Source organism: Euprymna scolopes, chromosome 24 (genome assembly GCF_053919585.1).
Source record: "Euprymna scolopes isolate OS-2025 chromosome 24, ASM5391958v1, whole genome shotgun sequence".
In the NCBI taxonomy this organism is placed as follows: Eukaryota; Metazoa; Mollusca; class Cephalopoda; order Sepiida; family Sepiolidae; genus Euprymna; species Euprymna scolopes.
The window spans coordinates 16,390,413-16,412,283 of NC_136505.1; the positions used below are offsets into that span (position 1 = coordinate 16,390,413).

Genomic DNA, 21,871 nt, shown 5'->3' on the forward strand with positions numbered 1-21,871 from the left:
GCCTGTTAACTGAAAAATGCCTGTAGGCAATGTAGGTAAGATTTGTCAGACTGTCAGACTGCCAGTACTATATGAGGGGCATTTGAAAAAGAGCAATAAAACATTTTTTAAAAAGAAAAAGGAACACAGCTCGATTAGTGCCGAAACTGAACTTTATACAATATAAACTATAAATATTATCTAATTAATTAATTTTAAAGCAATATACAATTTAATACTGATAAAACTGGATTATGAAGTTAGAAAACAAAGAATTAAAAAAGATTGAACACCAACGATGAATAATTTTAAGAATGAAAACAAACGATATTTGTTTTCATTCTGATATACTTGACACCACTTTTGTTTGGAAGTAAAGAAAAATGTAAGTAAAAACACAGTTGGAACATTAGTAACTTATCTTGTCTTTGGTAACATTTATCTTCGGCAGATGACCAAAGTGTAGTATCTGTTCAGATGCTACACTTCATTTGTTCTGTCCTCGGTCAGTGGAGAAGAAATCCTTCATAACTGAGACAATTTTCATTTTATTTTTGTTCCTATTCAGAGTTCCCCCTTTTGGGGAGCTAGATTTCCCCACATTAAAAACCGACGTTGTGTCTAACTGTGCCCTCGTGGGCAGGCAAGTAAATAATTTTTTTTAATATTTTTGACAAATATTCTCATGTAAAAATTATTTGTTTATAATTCTAAAAAGAAACAATCAATTTTAATATATAACGTTCAGTCACCGCTAATTTTATTAATAGCCGCGTGGTGAATAATTTTCAGACTGACTTTAGAAAAAAATATAGAACTTTAAAATTTTTGGAAATACTCAATGAAAGGTTTTAGTCTTCCCCCATACCCTGTATCTGCAGACTGTTAGTGACAACATGACAAAGAATGAAAGAAAAAGCCAACTTCACATAATTGTGGCCGTCATCATCCTTTTAGTATTGAGATTTACGATATACGAAAATTGAATTCGGAACTAGGGAGTGATTATTTCTCTTGGTGAAAGCGCTATCGGTCGCAGATGATACGACACGTGTTGGACTGTTGGACTATGAAATGTGAAATGATTTAATTTCAAGTACTTATGCATTTATCTTTGTACATTAGTATTGTATTAAAACTTTGTAGTTATATAGTTTAAAAAAGAAAACCAACGACTGGAGTTTTTACTTATTGCTTCTGCGGAGTAGTTAACATTGTTACCGGACCGGATGGTCAACTTGAGTTATTTTTTCAGGAGATATATATCGAAAGACGAGTGTTTACTTCAGCGCCAGGAGAAGGCTGTGGCCCGCGGATGAACAAGAAATCACAACGTGGTGTGTGGCCGCACCTATCTCCCTGGATTGGCAGACGTTTCTTGTTGAAACAGAATAACCAGAATCCCTCATCAAATCTTGGTGATGTGTAGACAATCAGGGCCAAGCTAACGTGTTGTAAGAGTTGTTCTGGGTGACCAGAATAATAGTTGAACTTGGCGGGGGGGGGGTCCATGATTAGAAAAACCTAAAACGTACATATACCGTAGAACTCATAAAGCAGACCCATATACCGGTGGGGCGCGTCGCGTTATATTTGATGTTGGTGTGACTCCCTGAGACGTCGTTGTGTTATACATTCATTAACCATTATCCTCGAGTGGCTTTCGGGCCTTGATAAGTGGTGACTCTCAAGTAAAAAAAAAAGAAAGACAGCCGAAAATGATATTTCAAAGTACGCATAACAGACTGAGGAAAATGACAGGCAGACAGGTCCTCTTGAAAAGATGTTTGTACGCATATAAGACAGGATGCAGCTATTCAGTTATGTGATGAAAAGGCTATTTCAAACAGAGACAGAAAGGACAGCTTGATCTACCGACTGACAGACTCTTTCAAACACAGACACATCTAAAGAAAGAAAAGAAGATGCATCTCCAACTCGAACTATTAAATATATTAGGCCAGAGGGTGTATATATTTGATTGTACTTTTCATGTGTAAATAAATAATAAAGTACATTTACGTTTAGAAGCGTTGGGTAGATCAAACGGTCTACAAACATCAAAACTAAAATCAACAGTCACCACTGGCAAAAGAGAGACTCGTCGGCGACAAGGACTCAATCTACCGATTTAAAAGTTTGCCTTAATCTATGCTCAAATAAGAAACGGCAGGTGTGTCGTCGACTTACGACCACAATTGGTATTAAATACGACAAGTACGTCCTAAAGGTATTTGGATGAAAGTCGGCACGCGTTTCAACGGAGTGCTTTTTTATTTTTTAATATGTGAATTGACCGTCACTTGCTAAAGACAAACTTGAGGATAAAGGTTAATAAGACTGTTCGTTGAGTGATGAACAGTGCTATGAGAGTGTGTAAAACGATGGCTGAAATGGACAAAGTTTCATTATTTAAGAGTGCTTTTCAAAATATATTTCTGGATATTGAACCTGAAGCCGACGATTGTATAGTCTCATGAGTAGCGTTCATTTAATTGGTAATCCAGATTTCTTAGAATAAAACAACTGTATTTTTGAAAACTAATTTTGGTTTAATTGTCATAAGAATATGGAATTATTTAATAGCATAGTAATAATTTGTAGTTATTAAAATTTTATGAACTCATAACTTTTATATAAAGATTATAGCCACAAGTGTTGAAGCAGAAGGTTATCGCGCTGAGTGAAAAATGTATCACGTACGTTTTCATGTATATATTAGTCCTCACACGAAAGAGCAGGACACAAAGTGCTTTAAATAATAATAATAATAATAATAATAATAATAATAATAATAATAATAGAATAACAATAGCAAAGACTTTCGCTGGAGAGGACTACTATTGACCGTAACCAGTTATACAGTACTTTTGAAATGTTCATTTCTATTTTTCTCGTTATGTACTGAATATTTGTTAATGTAAAAAATTTAATCTAAAAAGGTTATTTTAATGTTTTTGTTTTAAAAAAATTCAGATTTTCTCATTATTCAGACCTGTATTACAAAGAGGAAGTTGCAAAAAATGAGTTGTGGTGAGGAGAAATGCAAACTGAAACTGAGAGAATATTCAGACCTGTAATAATACAAAGAGAGGGTTGAAAAAATGAGTTGGGGTGTGAGGAGAAATACAAACTGAAATAGAGAGTAGGAGAGTTTTAAAATATAATCTTAAAAAGATAAAAGACAATTTAGAAAAGTATTTCATCCAAGGCATGAAAATTGTTAAACAAAATGTTTTTACAATCAGCTTTAAAAATAAAAGTTACAAGATTCAATTAGAAATTTATTTATCTTCAAAGTGCACTTTTATAAATTTTACAAAGTAAGGTATAAAAATTTAATTTAAATTGAATCAAAAAATTACCTTAGATTTATTCTATGTAATGTACATTTTGTTGCAATTTAAAAGCATTATCTTTCATTTAGCAATTAATGATATAGATGTAAAATTTTCAATGATTTTTTAAAGTGCAACAGAATGTACATTACATAGAATAAATCCAAGGTAAATTTTTTATTCAATTTTAATTAAATTTTTAAACCTTACATAATGTAACCAGACTTTGTGGACACCTTGTATATATATATATATATATATATATATATATATATATATATATATATATATATATATATATATATATATATATAGCGGGGTATATACATATGTAAGGGTTGCATATAATGTACGTGGGTATATAATGAGTTTCTTTGTGTCGTCTAGTGTTTCATTATGCTTCTTGTAGATGTGTATATAACTGCTTACATATATGCATTACATATATAGATACATTTTGAACAGGAAATATAACATATTATAAACAAACAGTCCCTTACAACAAAGGAATAGAACATCTTTCTGTGGAATTATTCAGACTAAACAGGAAATTATACCTTCGTTCATCTGTGGGTCTTTATTAACGGATCTCCCAAAAGCTGATGTGACGATCCATCCTAAGGAATAATCAACAGGCCTCGAGTTGTATTTTCAGACAACTTTTACTCCAAATGCTTTCCCATTGGAAGATTGTACGCGTCTTAGATTCTGCTTCCCCTGCGTACAACCCCATACGTCCTGTCGCTAGCTGACCCTGTCTCGAACGCTCCAAGTATCTCCAATTCTCCAACTGACTAACTCCGTATATACATAGACTAACTATTTGTTTTCTAATACGTCATTCAACTCACGTCTTTTAACATGTGACTTTGAATCACGTTTCCTCTATTCCGATTTATTATTATTTATTTATTATTTATTATTTGCTTTTGTATTCCTAACATTTTTGGGTCAAGGTCACATTCCTTTTGTTTTGATTATTGTTCTCCAGTTCTACGTATTGACAAACAATAATGTTCTTAATTTAACATTTAACTTTTATTTTGTAGAACCCGTGGAAATTCCATGGTAGTTGAAAATTTTTTAAATACATAAATAAAATGAATAAAAAATAAAATAAAGCAAATAACTACGAATTTAAAAAAAATTGGCAAATTCCTTTTTAACCTTTTAAAGCTAAAAAGAATTGATTTTAAAAATTTAGATTTTTTTAATGAAAATTCAACACACAACACATTGTTTTGTTTTATTCTTTTCTGAATATTTTTATATAAATTTTAAAAGAAACAGCTATTAATTAACTTGCACGTTTTTTAATGTGAAAAGAATACTATAATTAAAAAACTTACAGTCTCCTCTCAACTTTTTTAAATCATAAAATAAAATAGCCAATTTGAAACTGTAAACAGACAGCCATGTTTTTTTCTTTGAAAGTTGTTCGAGAGGAAATGATTTTAATCATTTTAAACTGATAAAGAGTGATTATAAAGGGAGATAATTCGTTTCTTATTAATTGATGTTTGCGATGATGATTGTTTTTTAGTGACACTGGGCGTACGGATAATTAAATTAATATTCAGATTTTGTTACCATTCATCTACTGTTTATTTAAATAAAAAAATGCATATACTTGAAAAAAAAAACTTCATTTGTATCGATAAATGCATAGATTGATTGGCCACAACTTAGAATATGTAGATTGTTTTAGTGTATTCTTATTTTATCCTTTTTTGTTGGTTTTTTTTTGTTTTGTTTCTTTTTTTTGTTTGTTTGTTTTTTTTTTGTTTTTTGCTTTTTTGTTTTTTTTGTATGTTTGTTTTTTTATTGTGTACGTGGAACGTTTCCAAGTAAATTGTTGATCAGAATTCATGGCACTACAACTATTTGGGCCGTGTTAGAATCTGGCCAAGTCGCTACATTCCAGGCGTTTTGCGACCAGCCCAAACCCTCTCTTGGTCATTTCGCTAAGAGATCAGATGCTGAAGCTGGAAATAACGCAAACGCCAGCTAGCGGTCGACGTCCAAAATAACCAAACAAGGGCAGCTTCAAAAGATCGTCGCAGTACATTTTCCAACAATGTCTTCCTTCACACTCCATAAACAATTCCTGAATCATTCAGTTCTTTTTTTGTTTTGTTTTGTTTTTTTGTTTTTGTTTTTGTTTTTTGTTTCTGCTAAAGTATTTTTAGAGAGAGGAAAGCTTTTTTCGCGATGTAAGAAAAATAGAGTGCAAAGCTATTATTCATATTTTGCCACCGGGATATAAATAAAAGACTACGTAAGCCTTAAAGCTTTATGACGAGTAAGTAGAGGGTGAAATATCTTGAATAACAACTCTACCATATAGCACTTAAATCCTTTTGGTAATCGTTAAGAATCGCGTCCTAAGTTTTCAAAAGTTCGCTTATGGAATATGGGTTACAGTAAAAAGGTAGAATAAAAAATCGAAACGCAACGTACGAAGACGAAATCGATTAGTTGAATTCCACAACAATATACAGATATTCATGGTAAATGTTACTATTAGCAACAAATTTTATTTCAAAGAAAATAAAATTTAAAAATTAGTCACAAACAATTTGTGTTGGTTTACCTTTTTATGTCTAGTATATTAATTATCATTAGTATTAAGAGAAGATTATATGCAATCAAATCTACTGAAAACTATTGGTTGTGAGTAAACTAAGCAGCGATCAACCATCCTGCGTATTGAAAAAATGTACATAATATTTACTGTTTAATATAACTAAAATTTTATTAGAGAAGAAATAATTTTCTCTTCATACCTTCGTATCTAACTTATATTAAAAGTTATTTTGGACAGCTGGAAGTTAAAGTTAGCGTACCTCCTAAATGGTAAAGTTTCTAAAATCAATAACGTGCTCATATTACTAAGAATATGTATTTCAAAGATCATAACGATCGGTTCAGGAAAGAAAAATGAATTAAAAATAAAGTATATATGCAACCCTAAATTTTGATATTTACAAAAATCTAATATGTCCATATTGATCACTGTATTTCCTAATATATATATATATATATCCTGTGTTTCTTAATATATATATATGTGTGTGTGTGTGTGTGTGTGTGTGTGTGTGTGTGTGTGTGTGTGTGTGTGTGTGTGTGTGTGTGTGTGTGTGTGATGACAAAGAAGTGAACCATAATCGGATGTTATAAAATCAATAAGTCGATAAAAAAATCTCGCAGTCAAGTAATATTGTTTATAAATTTCAATGTCGGTGTGGTGCCATCTATATAGGCAACACGACCCAGCGTCTTCAGGTTAGAATCGCCCAGCATGTGCCTCGTTTTATCCGGGATTATCAGCCTATTTCCAAGAATTCCCAATTAGTAAAATCTGCTATTAGACAACACTTAGTAGATGAAAAGGACGGTGGTTCTACATTTTGTTTTTCTGTTTTACACAGAGGATGCACTAAATTCCACCTGTCTGTCCTCGAGGCGCTTGCCATCAATTTTAGCCCCCTTACTTTGTGTAAGAAGAGAAACCTTCGATTACAGTTGTAACTATTTGGCGGACACATTCCATCTAAGTTTTTTTCTGCCCCTTTTCGCTTATTAGTACAACTATTCTACGAAAAAAACTTTTCTGTTCTTTCTTTTTTTTTAATCGACTTATTTATTTTATAATATCCGATTATGGCTCACTTCTTTCTCTTCATTTAATATTTTTTTAATTGGAATTCATTATTGCGATGAGTATTATTTATTAATTTTTATTTATTGCAAACTATTATCCTCATCTTTTTTCAAAGTTGTTTCACGACGTTTCGACCAACTATTCCTTTGGAAAAAGATGAGGATAATAGTCCGCAATAAATAAAAATTAATAAAAAGAATATTAAAATTCTTTCTCATCATTTTAAACTTTTGCTATTCTAATAAAGTTATATATATATATATATATATATATATATATATATATATATATATATATATAACTTTATTAGAACAGCAAAAGTTTAATATATATATATATATATATATATATATATATATATATATATATATATATATATATATATATATTAGGAAACGCAGTGAGCAATATTGGCATGTTAAAATTTAAGGATGTATATATAATTTATTTTTTACTTCATCTTTCTTTCATGAACCAATCATTATGAATTTTGGAATATATATATATATATATATATATATATATATATATATATATATATATATATATATATATATACTAGCTGGACGCCCGGCGTTGTCTGGTCGTGCAATACGCTTTAGCATGATGCTTTAATTTATGCAGATTGCGTATGTATTATTATAGAATCAATCCTCTATTTATTATTATATATTACGAGGAGTAATTTGTCCGATGGACTAATTTGCAAAAAAATAAAAGTAAAATTTTTAAAATCATATTGATGAAGTCGTTCATCAAATTTCCTCTGTGTTTGTTTATAATATGATGTCAGATGATATTTGGGCTTGACAATTAATGCCTTAGAAAAGCCACTTCTGATTAATGTTTAGTTTTAGAATATGCAAACGAAGAAATGATTTGCGGCCATTTTAAATGGTACTTCTTCCTTTATTGTAAATTAAACTCATTAATAAGAAAAATAAAATAAAATAGTGAGGTACACTCAAGCTTTAACAGGGGACTACTCGATCTGTAGACGAATATTCTACCAGTGAGCTTTATCGTCAGATGATAATAGTTCTGTTTTATTTTAAGAAGAAATGATTTTCTGGGAATTGAATCTTCCTTGATTTGATGAGAATTATATCCCTTGCTCGGTGTAATATAAAATATATATGAAAGTAAAATCAATTTTAGAATCGGATTTTTTACACTATTTAATACTTATCGATTGAATTTCTGTACAAAACATATCTAAGAACACTGCCAGACATATAAATTAGTTTTGTGTGAAATTTACTAAAGATATGCTCAGCCGTTTCGGCACCTATGAAGAATGAAACTCACACATATACACAAGGTGACTTTTATATAATAGTAGATAGATAGAGATAATAATAGTCGATTGACCATCAGCAAATTAGCCCGGTATCGCCCCGGCTTAATCTAATATTGTTACCTTTGGCATGAAGCCCTAATGGTTTGGGGTAAGGTGTGTGTCGGTTGTCATACAATTTGTCAATACTTTTTAACTTACCCTACGCTAAACTTTTTCATTTTTACTTCTGGTGTTAGAGAGCCGTTATAGATGTTTTCTAATACCAGATAGGTAACGCTGATACCAAGAATAACGAAAGTCGGTAGTTTCATGCGAATTCGGGTAATTGTTTTACCCAAAAGAGACTGCTTTCTCTCTATTGATTAGCGGTTCTTGACATTTTTTGCATTTCAATTGCAAATGCAGAGGCGACAATAATACTACGGATCCTGATGTGAAATCCCTCTACATTTTTAGCAGATTGTTGTTGTCCGCGCAACTTTGAATCTTGCTGGTACCATTTGAAAGATAACATAAAACTTACGCCTGAAAGTATTCTGTACCTCTACAAGGCCACTATTCGTCCATGTATCGGCTGGTGCATCTGCTATTCGTCTTTTACTCCTGGACAAGGTTGAAAAGAGAGTCGCTCACCTAATTGGTCCTGAACTGTCATCTAGGTTTCAGCCTCTGTCCCATCGACGAAATGTTGCGCCCCTCTGCCTATTTTAAAATACTTTAATGGCAGATGTTCCAACGAACCACAATCCCTTGTACCTCTTCGACGTAAATACTCCTGAAAACCCCGACAAGCAGCAAAATCCCACCCCTACACAGTAGATTCCCAGATACCAGAAAGTCTTCTACTCTAATTGTTTCTTACCCAGAGCTACTAGACTTTGGAATTCACTTCCGGGTTCCTGTTTCCCCGATTGTACTGACATGCAGAAATTCAGGTGTAATGTAAACAGTCATCTTGCTGCTCAACTCCCTGCAATTATGTCCCATATAGTAGCCCCCCCCTTCACCAAAGTGGCACTGTACCTTGTTCGGGGTGAAAATGCAATAATAATAATAATAATAATAATAATAATAATAACAATAATGATGATGATGATAATAATAATAATAATGATAATAATAATAATAATGATAATAATAATAGTAATAATAATAACAATAATAATAATAATAATAATAATGATAATGATAATAATAATAATAATAATAATAATAATAATAATAATAATAATAATAATAATAAACATACTCGCAATGTATAATTTTCGTGCGTGTTAGAAACTTTAAAGTAGCATCTATGTAACGTTATGATGCATTTCACACAGCTGGACAAAGATCTTATGCGGCGCATGGACCTGACCCCACTCTCCGGCCCTACGTTAGACACCCCCATATTTTGCGCAAATCGGATCTTAACGACTAATGATATGTCTAACCTCTGACGTCATCCACATTCCTGGCTGACATATCCAAACAAGAACATTGTTGAGAATCTGACACAGATATTTTGAGGTCGCATTCTTTGCCCGCCATATCTGGGGGCTTCGCATATTTTGAAAAGCAAGATTTTTTGTGTTGATATTGAAAATACAACTTGGAGTTTTCTTCGTTGATTTCGGTTCAATCAAGCGGCTTTTCACATTCCTGGTTGACATCTATCTTCATTACTGCATACACGGTGGGAGTGGGGGTTGCGTCCATATAACAGCTGAGGAGAAAGAGAAAGAGAGAGAAAGCCTATTCGTTGTTGTTGTTGTTGTTGTTGTTGTTGTTGTTGTTGTTACCAATTATGAAGATGTTTCTTGACCTTTACCGTTCTTTTTTTTTACTTGGGAGTCGACGATTATCAAGGCCCGAAGACCACGCGAGAATAGGCCAATGAATTAAAGTGGTGTAGTAACCACTTGTGGTGTAAATTGGGTAGAATTTGATTATTTATTAGGAAAGCTTTAAAGGAACTTGTTTGCATTAGATTTGAAAGCTACCAGATTGTATTCAACCGGGAAGCAGGCCAGCGGAACAATGTTCCAAAGGGTGGCAGTTCTGGGAAAGAAGCGTTGTTCATGGAATCTTCGTTTACATTTAAGCATAGATAGAGAGTGAAGAAAATCGTATATAGTGGGTGTAGCTTTAAAATAATTACAAAACTATAACTTTTTACAATTTCTAAGATTCCAAAAGTTTGTTGATCTGAATGGCTTTTAAATTAATACAACGTGTACTGTTATCAAACTTATGGTTTAATGCATCTTTTAGTGATGTCATCATTCCGCTGGGGATTATTTCGTTACGTCATCATCTAATGGCGTCATCAACGTGCACGATAACAATAAAGCAAGATCTACATTTCTTATAATATATTATCGACCATTGTTTTTTGTTTTTTGTTTTTTTTGTTTTGTTTTTTTCACGATTTGTCTCGAAGACGACACGTCTAGTTCAAATAAAATAAAGAATCGTCTGGTTTAATCGATTTAATGGCTAGATTTTGTGCACGGTAATACGCATTTTTGCAATGCGTGACGTAATCCTTCATCCTTTATGACCTGAATTATGATGTAGATGATTAAACGATATTTATTGTTAGTTATAGTCTCTTCGGATCTTGAGCACGTGCTGAAGTGGGGAAAAAGGTGGCTGGTTAATTTTCATGCAGGTAAAATCAAGCTTCTCTCTTTTCATTAAAATCGTTCTGATCATTAGACCCCATTGAAATAAATGGATCTCGTACTGGGAAAGCACATGTGTTGACAAGCTTCTGGGGCTGACCTTCATCCTGATCCGAAATGAAACAAAGACATAAAATCTGTTGCCAAGGTTGCTTGAAAAATTGTTGCATCATTCTACTGCTCCAATAGATATCTCACTGCCGATGCAATCCTCTATTTGTATAAGAGCCAAGTAGTCTAAGATGTAGTACTGTAGCCACTTCAAGGAGCGTCCTACCTTGCTTTTATAAAGTTTTAAATCGGCTTCGAAACCTAGTAAGCGATCCACTTTTCTCTTTCCTGCAATATCTTTTCCATAAAAAAGATGTTGCGAGCAATAACCCTTATCCCTGAGTGGCTTCCGGGTCTTGATAAGTGGTGACCACCGTGTAAAAAAAAATGTCGCTACTCTATTGTGATTTGCATAGCAAGTGCTTGTCTGCGCTGGATATATGGGGCGCCTTGCAAATTTTTCACAAAAAAAAATCCACTCAACTAGCTACAGCCACTATCAACAATTTCCCCTAATCTCTATCTATGCCTAAATCTAAATGCAGATTCCACAAACACAGCTTCTTTCATAGAACCGTCCGACGGTGGAATTGGCATGTTTCCTGGACGACTATAGTATGGTAGCCTTCAACTCTAATGTAAACAAATTCTTGTTGAACCGCCACCTTGAATGAGCAGATTGTGTCTAACTTACACCATTAACGCTTATTACACTACCACCTTATATTCATTAACCCTTATCCCCAAGTGGCTTTAACCCTTCGTAAGTGGTAACTCCCTTGTAATAAAAGCATAATATATATATATAATTTTTAGAGATGAAAGACAGTAAGGAATGAATGTACAAATTTATATGGTTAATGTTAAAAATTGTACATATAATATGTATTAATGTTAAGAATCGCAAACATAAAGAAACAAAAGAACATGTATTATTCATTTTAAAAAGTGTAAAATGAAAATAAACTAACGATATATCTTTTCGGTTGAGATTGACCTTCGGGCAAAGATCAACTACCCATCACGAAACCTTTTACAACATCGAACTTTTTACAAAATCGAACTTTTTACAATATCGAACTTTTGAAAACACCGGACATTGAATAATATCGAACTTTTTACAACATCGACCTTTTAACATTATCGAACTTTTTACCACGTCGAACTTTTAACATTATCGTACTTTTTACAATATCAGACTTTTTACATCAAACTGTTTACAATATCGAACTTTTTACAACATCGAACATTTTACAATATCGACCTTTTTACAACATCGAACCTTTTACAACATCGAATTTCTTAAAACGAAATACTTTTATACAATATCGAAATTTCTACAACATCGAACTTTTTACAACATCGAACTTCTTAAAACAAAATACTTTTATACGATATCGAACTTTTTACAGTCTCGAACTTTTTACAATATCGAACTTTTTACAACATCAAACTTTTTACAATATCGAACTTTTTACAATATCGAACTTTTTACAATATCGAACTCTTTTCAACATCAAAAATTTTACAATATCGAACTTTTTACAACATCGAACTTTTTACAACATCAAACTTTTTACTATATCGAACTTTTTTCAACATCAAACTTTTTACAATATCGAACTTTTTACAACATCGAACTTTTTACAACATCGAACTTTCTACAACATCAAACTTTTTACAATATCGACCTTTTCACAACATCGAACTTTTTACATTAAACTTTTTACAATATCAAACTTTTTACAATATCGAACTGTTCACAATATCAACCTTTTTACAATATCGAACTTTTTACAACATCGAACTTTTTACAACGTAAAACTTTTTACATTATCGAACTTTTTACAATATCGAACTTTTTACTACATCGAACTTTTTATAACATCTAACTTTTTGCAGTATCAAACTTTTTACAACATCTAACTTTTTACAATATCGAACTTTTTACAATATCGAACTTTTTGCAACATCGAACATTTACAACATTTAACTTTTTAACAATATCGAACATTTTACAGTATCGAACTTTTTACAATATCTAACTATTCACAATATCAACCTTTTTACAATATCGACCTTTTTACAACATCGAACTTTTTACAATATCGAACTTTTTACAACATCTAACTTTTTACAGTATCGAACTTTTTAACATATCGAACTTTTTACAATATCGAACTTTTTACATCTAACTTTGAACAACATCGAACTTTTTACAATATCGAACTTTTTACAATATCGAACTTTTTACAATATCGAACTTTTTACAATATCGAACTTTTTACAACATCGTACTTTTTACAATATCGAACATTTTACAATATCGAACTTTTTACAATATTGAACTTTTTACAATGTCAAACTCTTTACAATGACGAACGTTTTACAATATCGAACGTTTTACAATATCGAACATTTTACAACATCGAACTTCTTACAACATCGAACTTTTTACAACACCGAACTTTTTTCAACATCTAACTTTTTACAATATAAAATTTTTTATAACATCAAACTTTTTACAACATCGAACTTTTTACAACGTCGAACTTTTTACAACATAAAACTTTTTACAATATCGAACTTTTACAATATCGAACTTTTTGCAATATCAACCATTTTACAATATCGAACTTTTACAATATGGAACTTTTACAATATCGAACTTTTTACGATATCAACCATTTTACAATATCGAACTTTTTACAATATCAAATTTAATTCACATACTTGTTTCAGTGAACTTTTCTGTTTTTGTTTAAAAAAATTATATACATAGACCCGCACACACGCATGTACATTATTTTTATAAAAACGCTTGGGGAATTTATTAAGTAGGTTAAACTCAACGGTGTGAATGCCAGTCAAGAGTAATCTTCAAAGTTTTATAAAAATTTTTAAAAAAATACCTGCACCGCCATCCCTCAAATTTCTTATGGGATTTATGCCTACGTTTCTTTTATGTTATTTTTCATTTTTTCTCTAATACTTAATTTGTAAATTGTCATGCAATAAACTATATAAGCAGGATCACAGTGTTGTATCTCAACACTTCTGTCAAAATATTTCACTTTTTCTGTCCTCGGTCAGTAGAGAAATCCTTCATGACTGAGACAATTTTTTTTTTCTATCGATAATGCACTTTTCGGGGGGCTGGATTTACCCCGCATTAAAATCCGACTTTGTTTCTAACTCTGTCCTCGTGGGGAGATATGTAAATAGAAACATTTTTGCTCTTCGATGGAATCCAAACAAAATTTTATTTCTCAGTTCTATGGAAGGGGTGAATAGTCACGTGATCACATGATGCCTTTTCTTTACGCTGATGAAGAGAGCAAAGGATTTTTTTTTCTTTAGTTTTTACTCGGGTCAAAAACTGGGGCATTCTACTTGGTCAGTCGTTCTTAAATGATCTTAGTCGTTTTATTTGACCTGCGTGACATCTTTTTCCTCCTTTTCATTACACACTGTGTTTCTCACCTCGGTTTCTTTTTTTCTACGTATCTTTTATCTTCTTTTTATTCGTGTTGCTTCTTCTTCATCTCTCCCCCCCTCTCTCTCTCTCTCTCTCTCTCTCTCTCTCTCTCTATTTCTCTCTCATTTCCCCCACTTTCTCTCTTCTTCTTTCTCTTTGTCATTCTCTCTCTCTTCTTCTCTCTCTTTCCTTCTTTCTCTTTCTCTCTTTCTTTGTCTATCTCTCTTTATATATATATATATGCATAAATACGCGTATCTATATTTTTATTGCCTTTTCACCTCACTTTGTATGTAGGGGGCTATGTTTGGGACATAATTGCAGGGATACTATGTAGGGAGTTGAGCTCAAGATGTCTGTTTACATTACACTTGAACTTCTGCATCTCAGTTCATATATCTATAAAAGTGAGAATGTGTGTGAGAACACTTCTCAACCTATATACTCAAGGGATTTTTATCTACAAGCTTGAAATTTGGTGCATAGCTAGGTGTGTCAGAATTTTTAGGGAAATTTTGTCACCCTTAACACAAAACTGCGAATAAAATATACAAAACTCGTAATTTCGTTTTCTTTTTTTTAAAGTGGGCTGTTTAATTTCCTAATGGAATATACTTCCAAAATAAACTATTAAAGTTTTCTAAAAAATAATAGAAATATTATTTTATTTCAAAAAATGTGTTTATAAAGTGCATGCGCGCGCTCATGCAGCCATTTTTTCTACGTAATGAAATGAATTGAGTTTTACGAGTTAAATTTTTCTATTGGCTCAATTTTTAAGATATTTTCAGGTTTAATGTGAAATTTGATGTTCTTTCCAATAAACCGACTATAATATTTTAGACAAACGTTTTTTTTTTTATTATTCATTTTGGAAATGTCTATTAAAAAGAAAATAATTAATCTTCTCACCTAAGGTTTATATATCACAAATTGAAGATAATGTGCTTCAATTGCTGTCTATCCGGTATCAAGTTGTCCTCGACGGTCGTACATCTAAACAATACGATATAAATGCGGAAGTGCCTTAGGGGTCTATCCTGGGACCTCTGTTATTCCTAATATTCATAAATGACCCCGTTGACAAAATTGCCTGTGAGATGGGTATATATGCTGACAACACCACACTCTATAACAGACACGACAGGAAAACAAATGAACACATATCTAAAGAAATGGCAGAAGCACTAGAGGATGACCTCCGATCTGTAGTGGAATGGGGACATAAATGGATGGTCACATTCAATGCTGCCAAGACTAAACTCGTTTCCTTCAATAATTACAAGAAACCTTCTCTATCACCAATAGCAATGACCAATGACTCTTTATCTGAAAGTACATCCTTTAAACTCCTCGGCCTAACGCTCTCAGGAAACATGAGTTGGAGCAATTACATTGAGAGTATCGCCAGAACAGCTGCAAATAAGGGAGATTCTCTCTACCGTGTTAGAAAGATACTAACGCCCGAAAGTATCCTATACTTCTATAAGGCCACCATTCGCCCATGTATGGAGTATTGTTGTCATATTTGGGCTGGTGCATCTACCACTAGTCTCTCGCTCCTAAACAAAGTTCAAAAGAGAGTCGTCAATCTGATAGGTCCTGAACTGTCATCTAAACTTCAGCCCCTGTCCCATCGACGAAATGTTGCATCCCTCTGCCTTTTCTACAAGTACTTTAACGGTGAATGCTCTGACGAACTGCAAGAACTTGTGCCCCCCTCGACGTAAATACCCCCGACAAACCCGACAAGCAGCTAAATCACACCCCTTCACAGTAGAGATCCCTAGATGCAAGAGAGCCTTCTACTCCAGTAGTTTCTTTCCCAAGACAGCTAAACTTTGGAATTCCCTGCCGGGTCCCTGCTTCCCCAACTGTACTGACATGCAGAAGTTCAAGTGCAACGTGAACCGACATCTTGCTGCCCAACTCCCTACACAGTACCCCTGATGCCTATGTCCCTGATAGTAGCCCCTTACAACAAAGTGGCAATATGCCTTGTTTGAGGTGAAAATGTAATAAAAAATAAAAGATCAATAAATAAAACAATCTAATTTAAAACAAAAACAAAGGAATAGTTATGTGCAAATTTACCTGTAAAAAAAACATTTTTTAAAAAAAAGCACGTTGATTTTTTTTTTAAGTGAAACCTCATATTTTGAAAATATTGTCCTGTAAATATTGGACACCTTCATCAATTTTTTCTATTTTATTCAATGTTGTTGTTTTTTTTAGATTTTTGAAAAAAAATTCATTGCATAAAGAAGAAATAAAATATTTTAAATCAAACCTCTCATATGACAATTTCAAATCACGGTATTTTTTAATCCTTGTTTAACAAATTCTTTTGTTTAAAAAATACATGAAATATAAAATATAAATATGGATAAATTTTTAACAATGGAGAATGGGAGCAACCATTGATTATTATTTTTATAGGTAAGTGATGTTTTGGAATTTATATATTTTTTTATATTCGAAGTAAGTTAGAATCCGTTGATTTTCTTGAAATCTTTTTTAAAGAAAACCGATTTTAAAAAAGATATTGCATATTTTTCTATTAAACCTTTAATTATTTTAAAATTTGTTCTTTGCTCCTTTTATTGAAGAAAATTAGGGTTTAAATTACATTTTTAAAGTAGTTATAAGCTTCGAAAGTTAGTGAGTCTAATTATTCAAATTTTTATCACTAAATTTTAATGGCGATATCTGACACTGCTAGTGCATAGCATATTCAGACATGTGGAAAATTTCTTAATCCGTTTTCATCCAGAAAAAAGGGCTGATAAAGGATCGAAGTTGAACAATTGTTACTTGGGAGTCATCAGATTTTTATGTTGCTGTTTCACGAATGCGCATGCGTGAATAGTTCACACTACAGATTACTTATGTGAAGCATAAGTAATTCGAAAACACACTTCAAAGATTGTGTCATGCTGGTCTAGTGGTTCTAGTACGTTTTGGTTTCAATCTTAGCTCGAGTATTTTTTTTTTTTTTTTAGTCGCGAGTAAGTGACTCTATAAGTCACTCCGTCGGTCTGTCGGTCGGTCTGTCCGTAACACTTTTATGCTTGGCCTTTTTGGTTAAGGTATGTTGTTAACAGATGCTGTTCTTAGCTTTTTAAGATCTTCTTGGCCTTTTGGCCAAGATCAAAGTGTAGTATCTGATCCGGCAGCAAAGACCATATGTGGGGCAGCCCCACATATAAGACCTTGGTCAATGTAGGGACAACTTTTCATACCAATTGTCACTATCCAGCTCCCCTACTCCCCGGGGAGATGGTCCCCATTTCCCCTTCACTCATCACATTAAAAATCGGCCTTGTGCCTAATTTGCTCGGTGAGGGAGCAAATAAATACCCTTTTCTTGGCCTTTTGGCCAAGATCAAAGTGTAGTATCTGTTCTCTGATACATACACCGCGCGAGGCAGTGCTGTTCTGGTGACACATTCTCGTGTCCGGAACACCTGACGAGCTTGTTGGGTAGCGTTCTGTCCGCACCCCCACTTTGTCTGTCTTTCTCTGCTCTCCCCCCTCACGGGGGGATTTGAGCTGATAATTTACGACCTTCCCGCGAGGGAGGATCAGAAACACTTTCTCTCTTCCCTCCACTAACTTCCCACTTCCTCTCTCAGTTCTATCTCCCCTCTTGCCGCTTTTGGCGCCAAAGTCGGCTCCCCACTTTGGACGCCGACTCCACGTCACTCTTTTCAGTGATTTTTAAAAGAAGAGGGAACCAAAACGGACACCCCCAGCCCGGGGGGCCCCAATATAGATACCTCAGCCAGGGGCCACCAATATAGATACCCCCAGCCAGGGGGGCTACTGCTCCCCAAGAGGACGACTCCCCAACAGGAGGAGTAAAAACAACCACTGACGGTACATACCGCTTGGATATGACAGCATTGGACACTCCCCAGGGGGGAATTTACCAACAGCTCCCCCCGAGGGTGACTCCCCCAAAAGGGAGCAAAACCAAAATCGATCGTAGCATCTCTCTCCGACCACAGAAAGGAAGAGGTGCCAGGCCAAAAGGACAATAAAGAGGACTGCGCTCCCCAGGAGGGCTGCTCCCCCAAAAGGGTAGCAGATAAAGAAAATGAGGGGCATACCGCCTGGACCTCACAAACGTGGAAGGGGCAGATCGCCTCAAAGTAAACAAAAAAGATAATGCTCCCCAAGAGGCCAACTCCCCAAAACCGGAAGCTGCTCCCGAAAAAGACTCTAACCAAGGAGAGTCAGGCCCAAAAGACACTGAAAAGGGAGCCGCCCCCTACAAAAGCGACACTCCCACAAAAGGACAGACTAAGAAATCTGGGGAGGCAGGAAGCGTCACCAATAAACAGGCAGGGGCGACCTCCATAAAAGACCAAAAACGGTCTAACCCCACCAAAGTCCCCATACCAATACCAACACCACCAAGAGGGTCTGCATCGGGGAAGACCGTAGAAAAACAAACTGTCCCCTCAAGAGTATAGAGACCTGTACCTGACAAAGTACAGACAATACATAGAGGGAGCAGATATAAAACCCATACTGGGTTCCTGGAAGGCGATTGAGGGCGGAGTCCTGTCCTTTGCCATTTCCGATATACCAGAAAACCGCCTCCTGGGGATGAAGAAGGAAGACACAAACTTAACATCCCTGTACTATACCTGTACCAGAGGAGCTTTGCCGTGTGAGACATCCTCCTACCCACCAAGGACGATGCGGAGAGACTCTCCCTCCAAGAAATAAAGCATGGGAGAGTCAAACTAATACCCGAATACCAGGGCAAGAGAAGGACTCGGGTGCAGGTATTTAATGTGCCAACCCAAATACCTGCGGAACTGTTAGGATGCCTCTTCAGACGGTATGGTGAGGTGGAACAGGTGACCCCAGTACGGTCAAAAACTGGGACTCACCTGGGCTGCTACACAATAGCAATGAGGCTGAAGAGGGAGGGTGTTCGGGCAATATCAGTGCTGCTGACATACAAGGACACCAGCATAATGGTAGTGGTGGAGCGCCATCATCCGCACTGCTGGCTCTGCCAAAAGCAGGGCCACATGGCTAGGAGCTGCCCCCAAAAGGGTAACCCCTAATCAAACGACCCAAAAGTCGGTCACAACCCCTGAAACAGTGCCCGCACCAAAACAGGCGGCAATAACCCCTGCAACTGCGGCACCAACCCCAGCTCCAAGGAAAACCCAAACCACCCAGGAAGCCAAGGGGGAGGAATGGAGCACGGTAGTGAGACAAAAACGCAAGCACATAATCCCTTCTGCCACCGTTCCACCACCAGTGCAAAAATCAAGGCAGCAGCATCTGCAAATGCAGCAGCAACAACATCCACCGCAGCCGATGCCGCGGAAACAGCTGCAGCAACAACTATCGCAGCAGCAAAAGCAGCAAGTGCAGAATAAGCAGCAGCAGCAACGACACCAGCGAGAGCAGCAGCAACAAAAACAGTTGCAGCAGCAACTAGAGGGCAAGACACAACCAACGGTCCCCACACCAATTGAGACGGGGATCAAGCAGAGAAAAGACTGCTCCTCTGAGGATGAATCCACAAGTGAGAGGGAGAACTCAACCTCACCTCTCCCTGGTTTATTCGAAAGAATAAAAAAGAAAAACAAAAGAAGAAAAGGGGAAGAAAAGGTGGCCCCACTCCCTGTGAACATACACCACCCCTAACAACAAAATCCACTTCCACCCCCAAACAAGACACTGCACCAACACCAGACATCGCACCAACAACATACATGGCACCAACACCAGACACCACACCAACACCAGACACTGTACCAACACCAGACACCATACCAACACCAGACACTGCACCAGCACCAACACCAGGCACCACACAAACACCCGTCGTCCCCACACCAATGCAAACTGAGCCACCACCCCAAAAAGAAAAGGAAAAGAATGAACCGAGGGAGGGAAGAGACTCCTCTGCCTCTCACAGACTAACCAAATTAAAAGCCATTGCCCCCGAGGAACTATGTTATGTAGACCCTCTATCTGCTCAGTACAAAAGGATTACAGGGACCAAGATAAACCGCAGCAAGTTGGTAGGACTGCGGTTGGGCGCCTGGAGTGGTAGCGCCAACATCCCGGCACCCTTCAGCTGGACGGATGGCCCGGTTCGGATCCTCGGCGTGTGGTCCAGACCGGGCCTCCAGCTTGACAAAAATTGGTTGGTGGTATGGTCAAAGGTGGAGGCTGCAGTCAATTCGTGGCTTCCTAGGAAACTTTCCTTAAAGGGTAGAGCTGAGGTGTGCGCCACTTACGTCTTTCCTCTCATCCTTTATCGATTGGCCATACTTCCCCTGCCTGCACAACACCTAACAGCTCTTGTCAAACTCTTGTCCTCGCTTCTTTGGGACTGAGGAAGACACTGGGTTAGCAGACAGGTCTGTATTCAACGTCCATGTGAGGGAGGCTTGAGTATGCCGGACTTTAAGTGCCATCGAGACGCTGAAAAGCTGGCCTTTCTGAGCCACTATATGCAAGATGACCAACTGTGGCACCCCATGGTTACTGCCGCCTTCCCTGACCTCGTTCTCGACCCTTCTATCGAGAGCCGTCGCAGACCGCGGGGAGATTCTGCCTACATGAAAGAGTGCCGAGCTGCGCTAAAACGACTACCAAGATCCAGCGACCTTGTGACTGCTACCCGTAGCGAACTCCACAGGGATCTAGTGAAGGGGGCCACCAACGACCCGCTATGCACGTGTTTGGGTTGGCAGCAGAATGAGATCCGCTCAGCGTGGAGCTGGGCGCCAGGTTCGAGTCATCAATTCGGAGTTCTCTCTGACCTGGCGATTGGCCCGAAATCCATTTCCACTCAACAACATACAATGCAGTTCTGGGTTTTTGGAGTCACCTGATTGTCCCCGTTGTGGGATAATGGCCGTAGAAACGACTGATCACATTTTCTTCAATTGCCGTGAACTCCGCCGGTACTGGTCGTATGTCAGCGAGGTGATGGCTCGCATCGATCTTGAGCATCCTCGCCCAATTACCGTATCCAATGTCGTGGACAACGTGAGGCTTATGTTACGATCCTGGCTGTGGCGAGAATGGTGATTTGGACGCCACATCTGCAAGGTTGCCGGGGGGTGTTGTCTTTTTCTGATCAGGATCTGATCGCTTTCTTTAAACACCAACTATGAGTGAAGATCAAATGTGATAGAAGAAGGCTGCATCGCGCAACATTTGACATAGGATGGATACATGTAGCAAGTCTGTGTGTATGAAGAGGAGCCAAATTTGAATATGTGCTCCCCGCCTAGGTGTGGAACGCGCAGTTCCGTAAAGCAAAATTAAACAAGTAGCCTCACAGCTAGCCGATTAGGAAGCCTCCAAGATCCCCACCCCCTCCTACTTGCAATTTTTATTTTCACC

The 21,871-nt window shown here is 36.1% G+C and overlaps 1 pseudogene; it reads left to right on the forward strand.

The window, feature by feature from the left end:
- Positions 1-17,837: 17,837 nt before the first annotated feature.
- Positions 17,838-17,930, forward strand: LOC145247046 (U2 spliceosomal RNA; annotated as a pseudogene).
- The last annotated feature ends 3,941 nt before the right edge of the window (positions 17,931-21,871 follow it).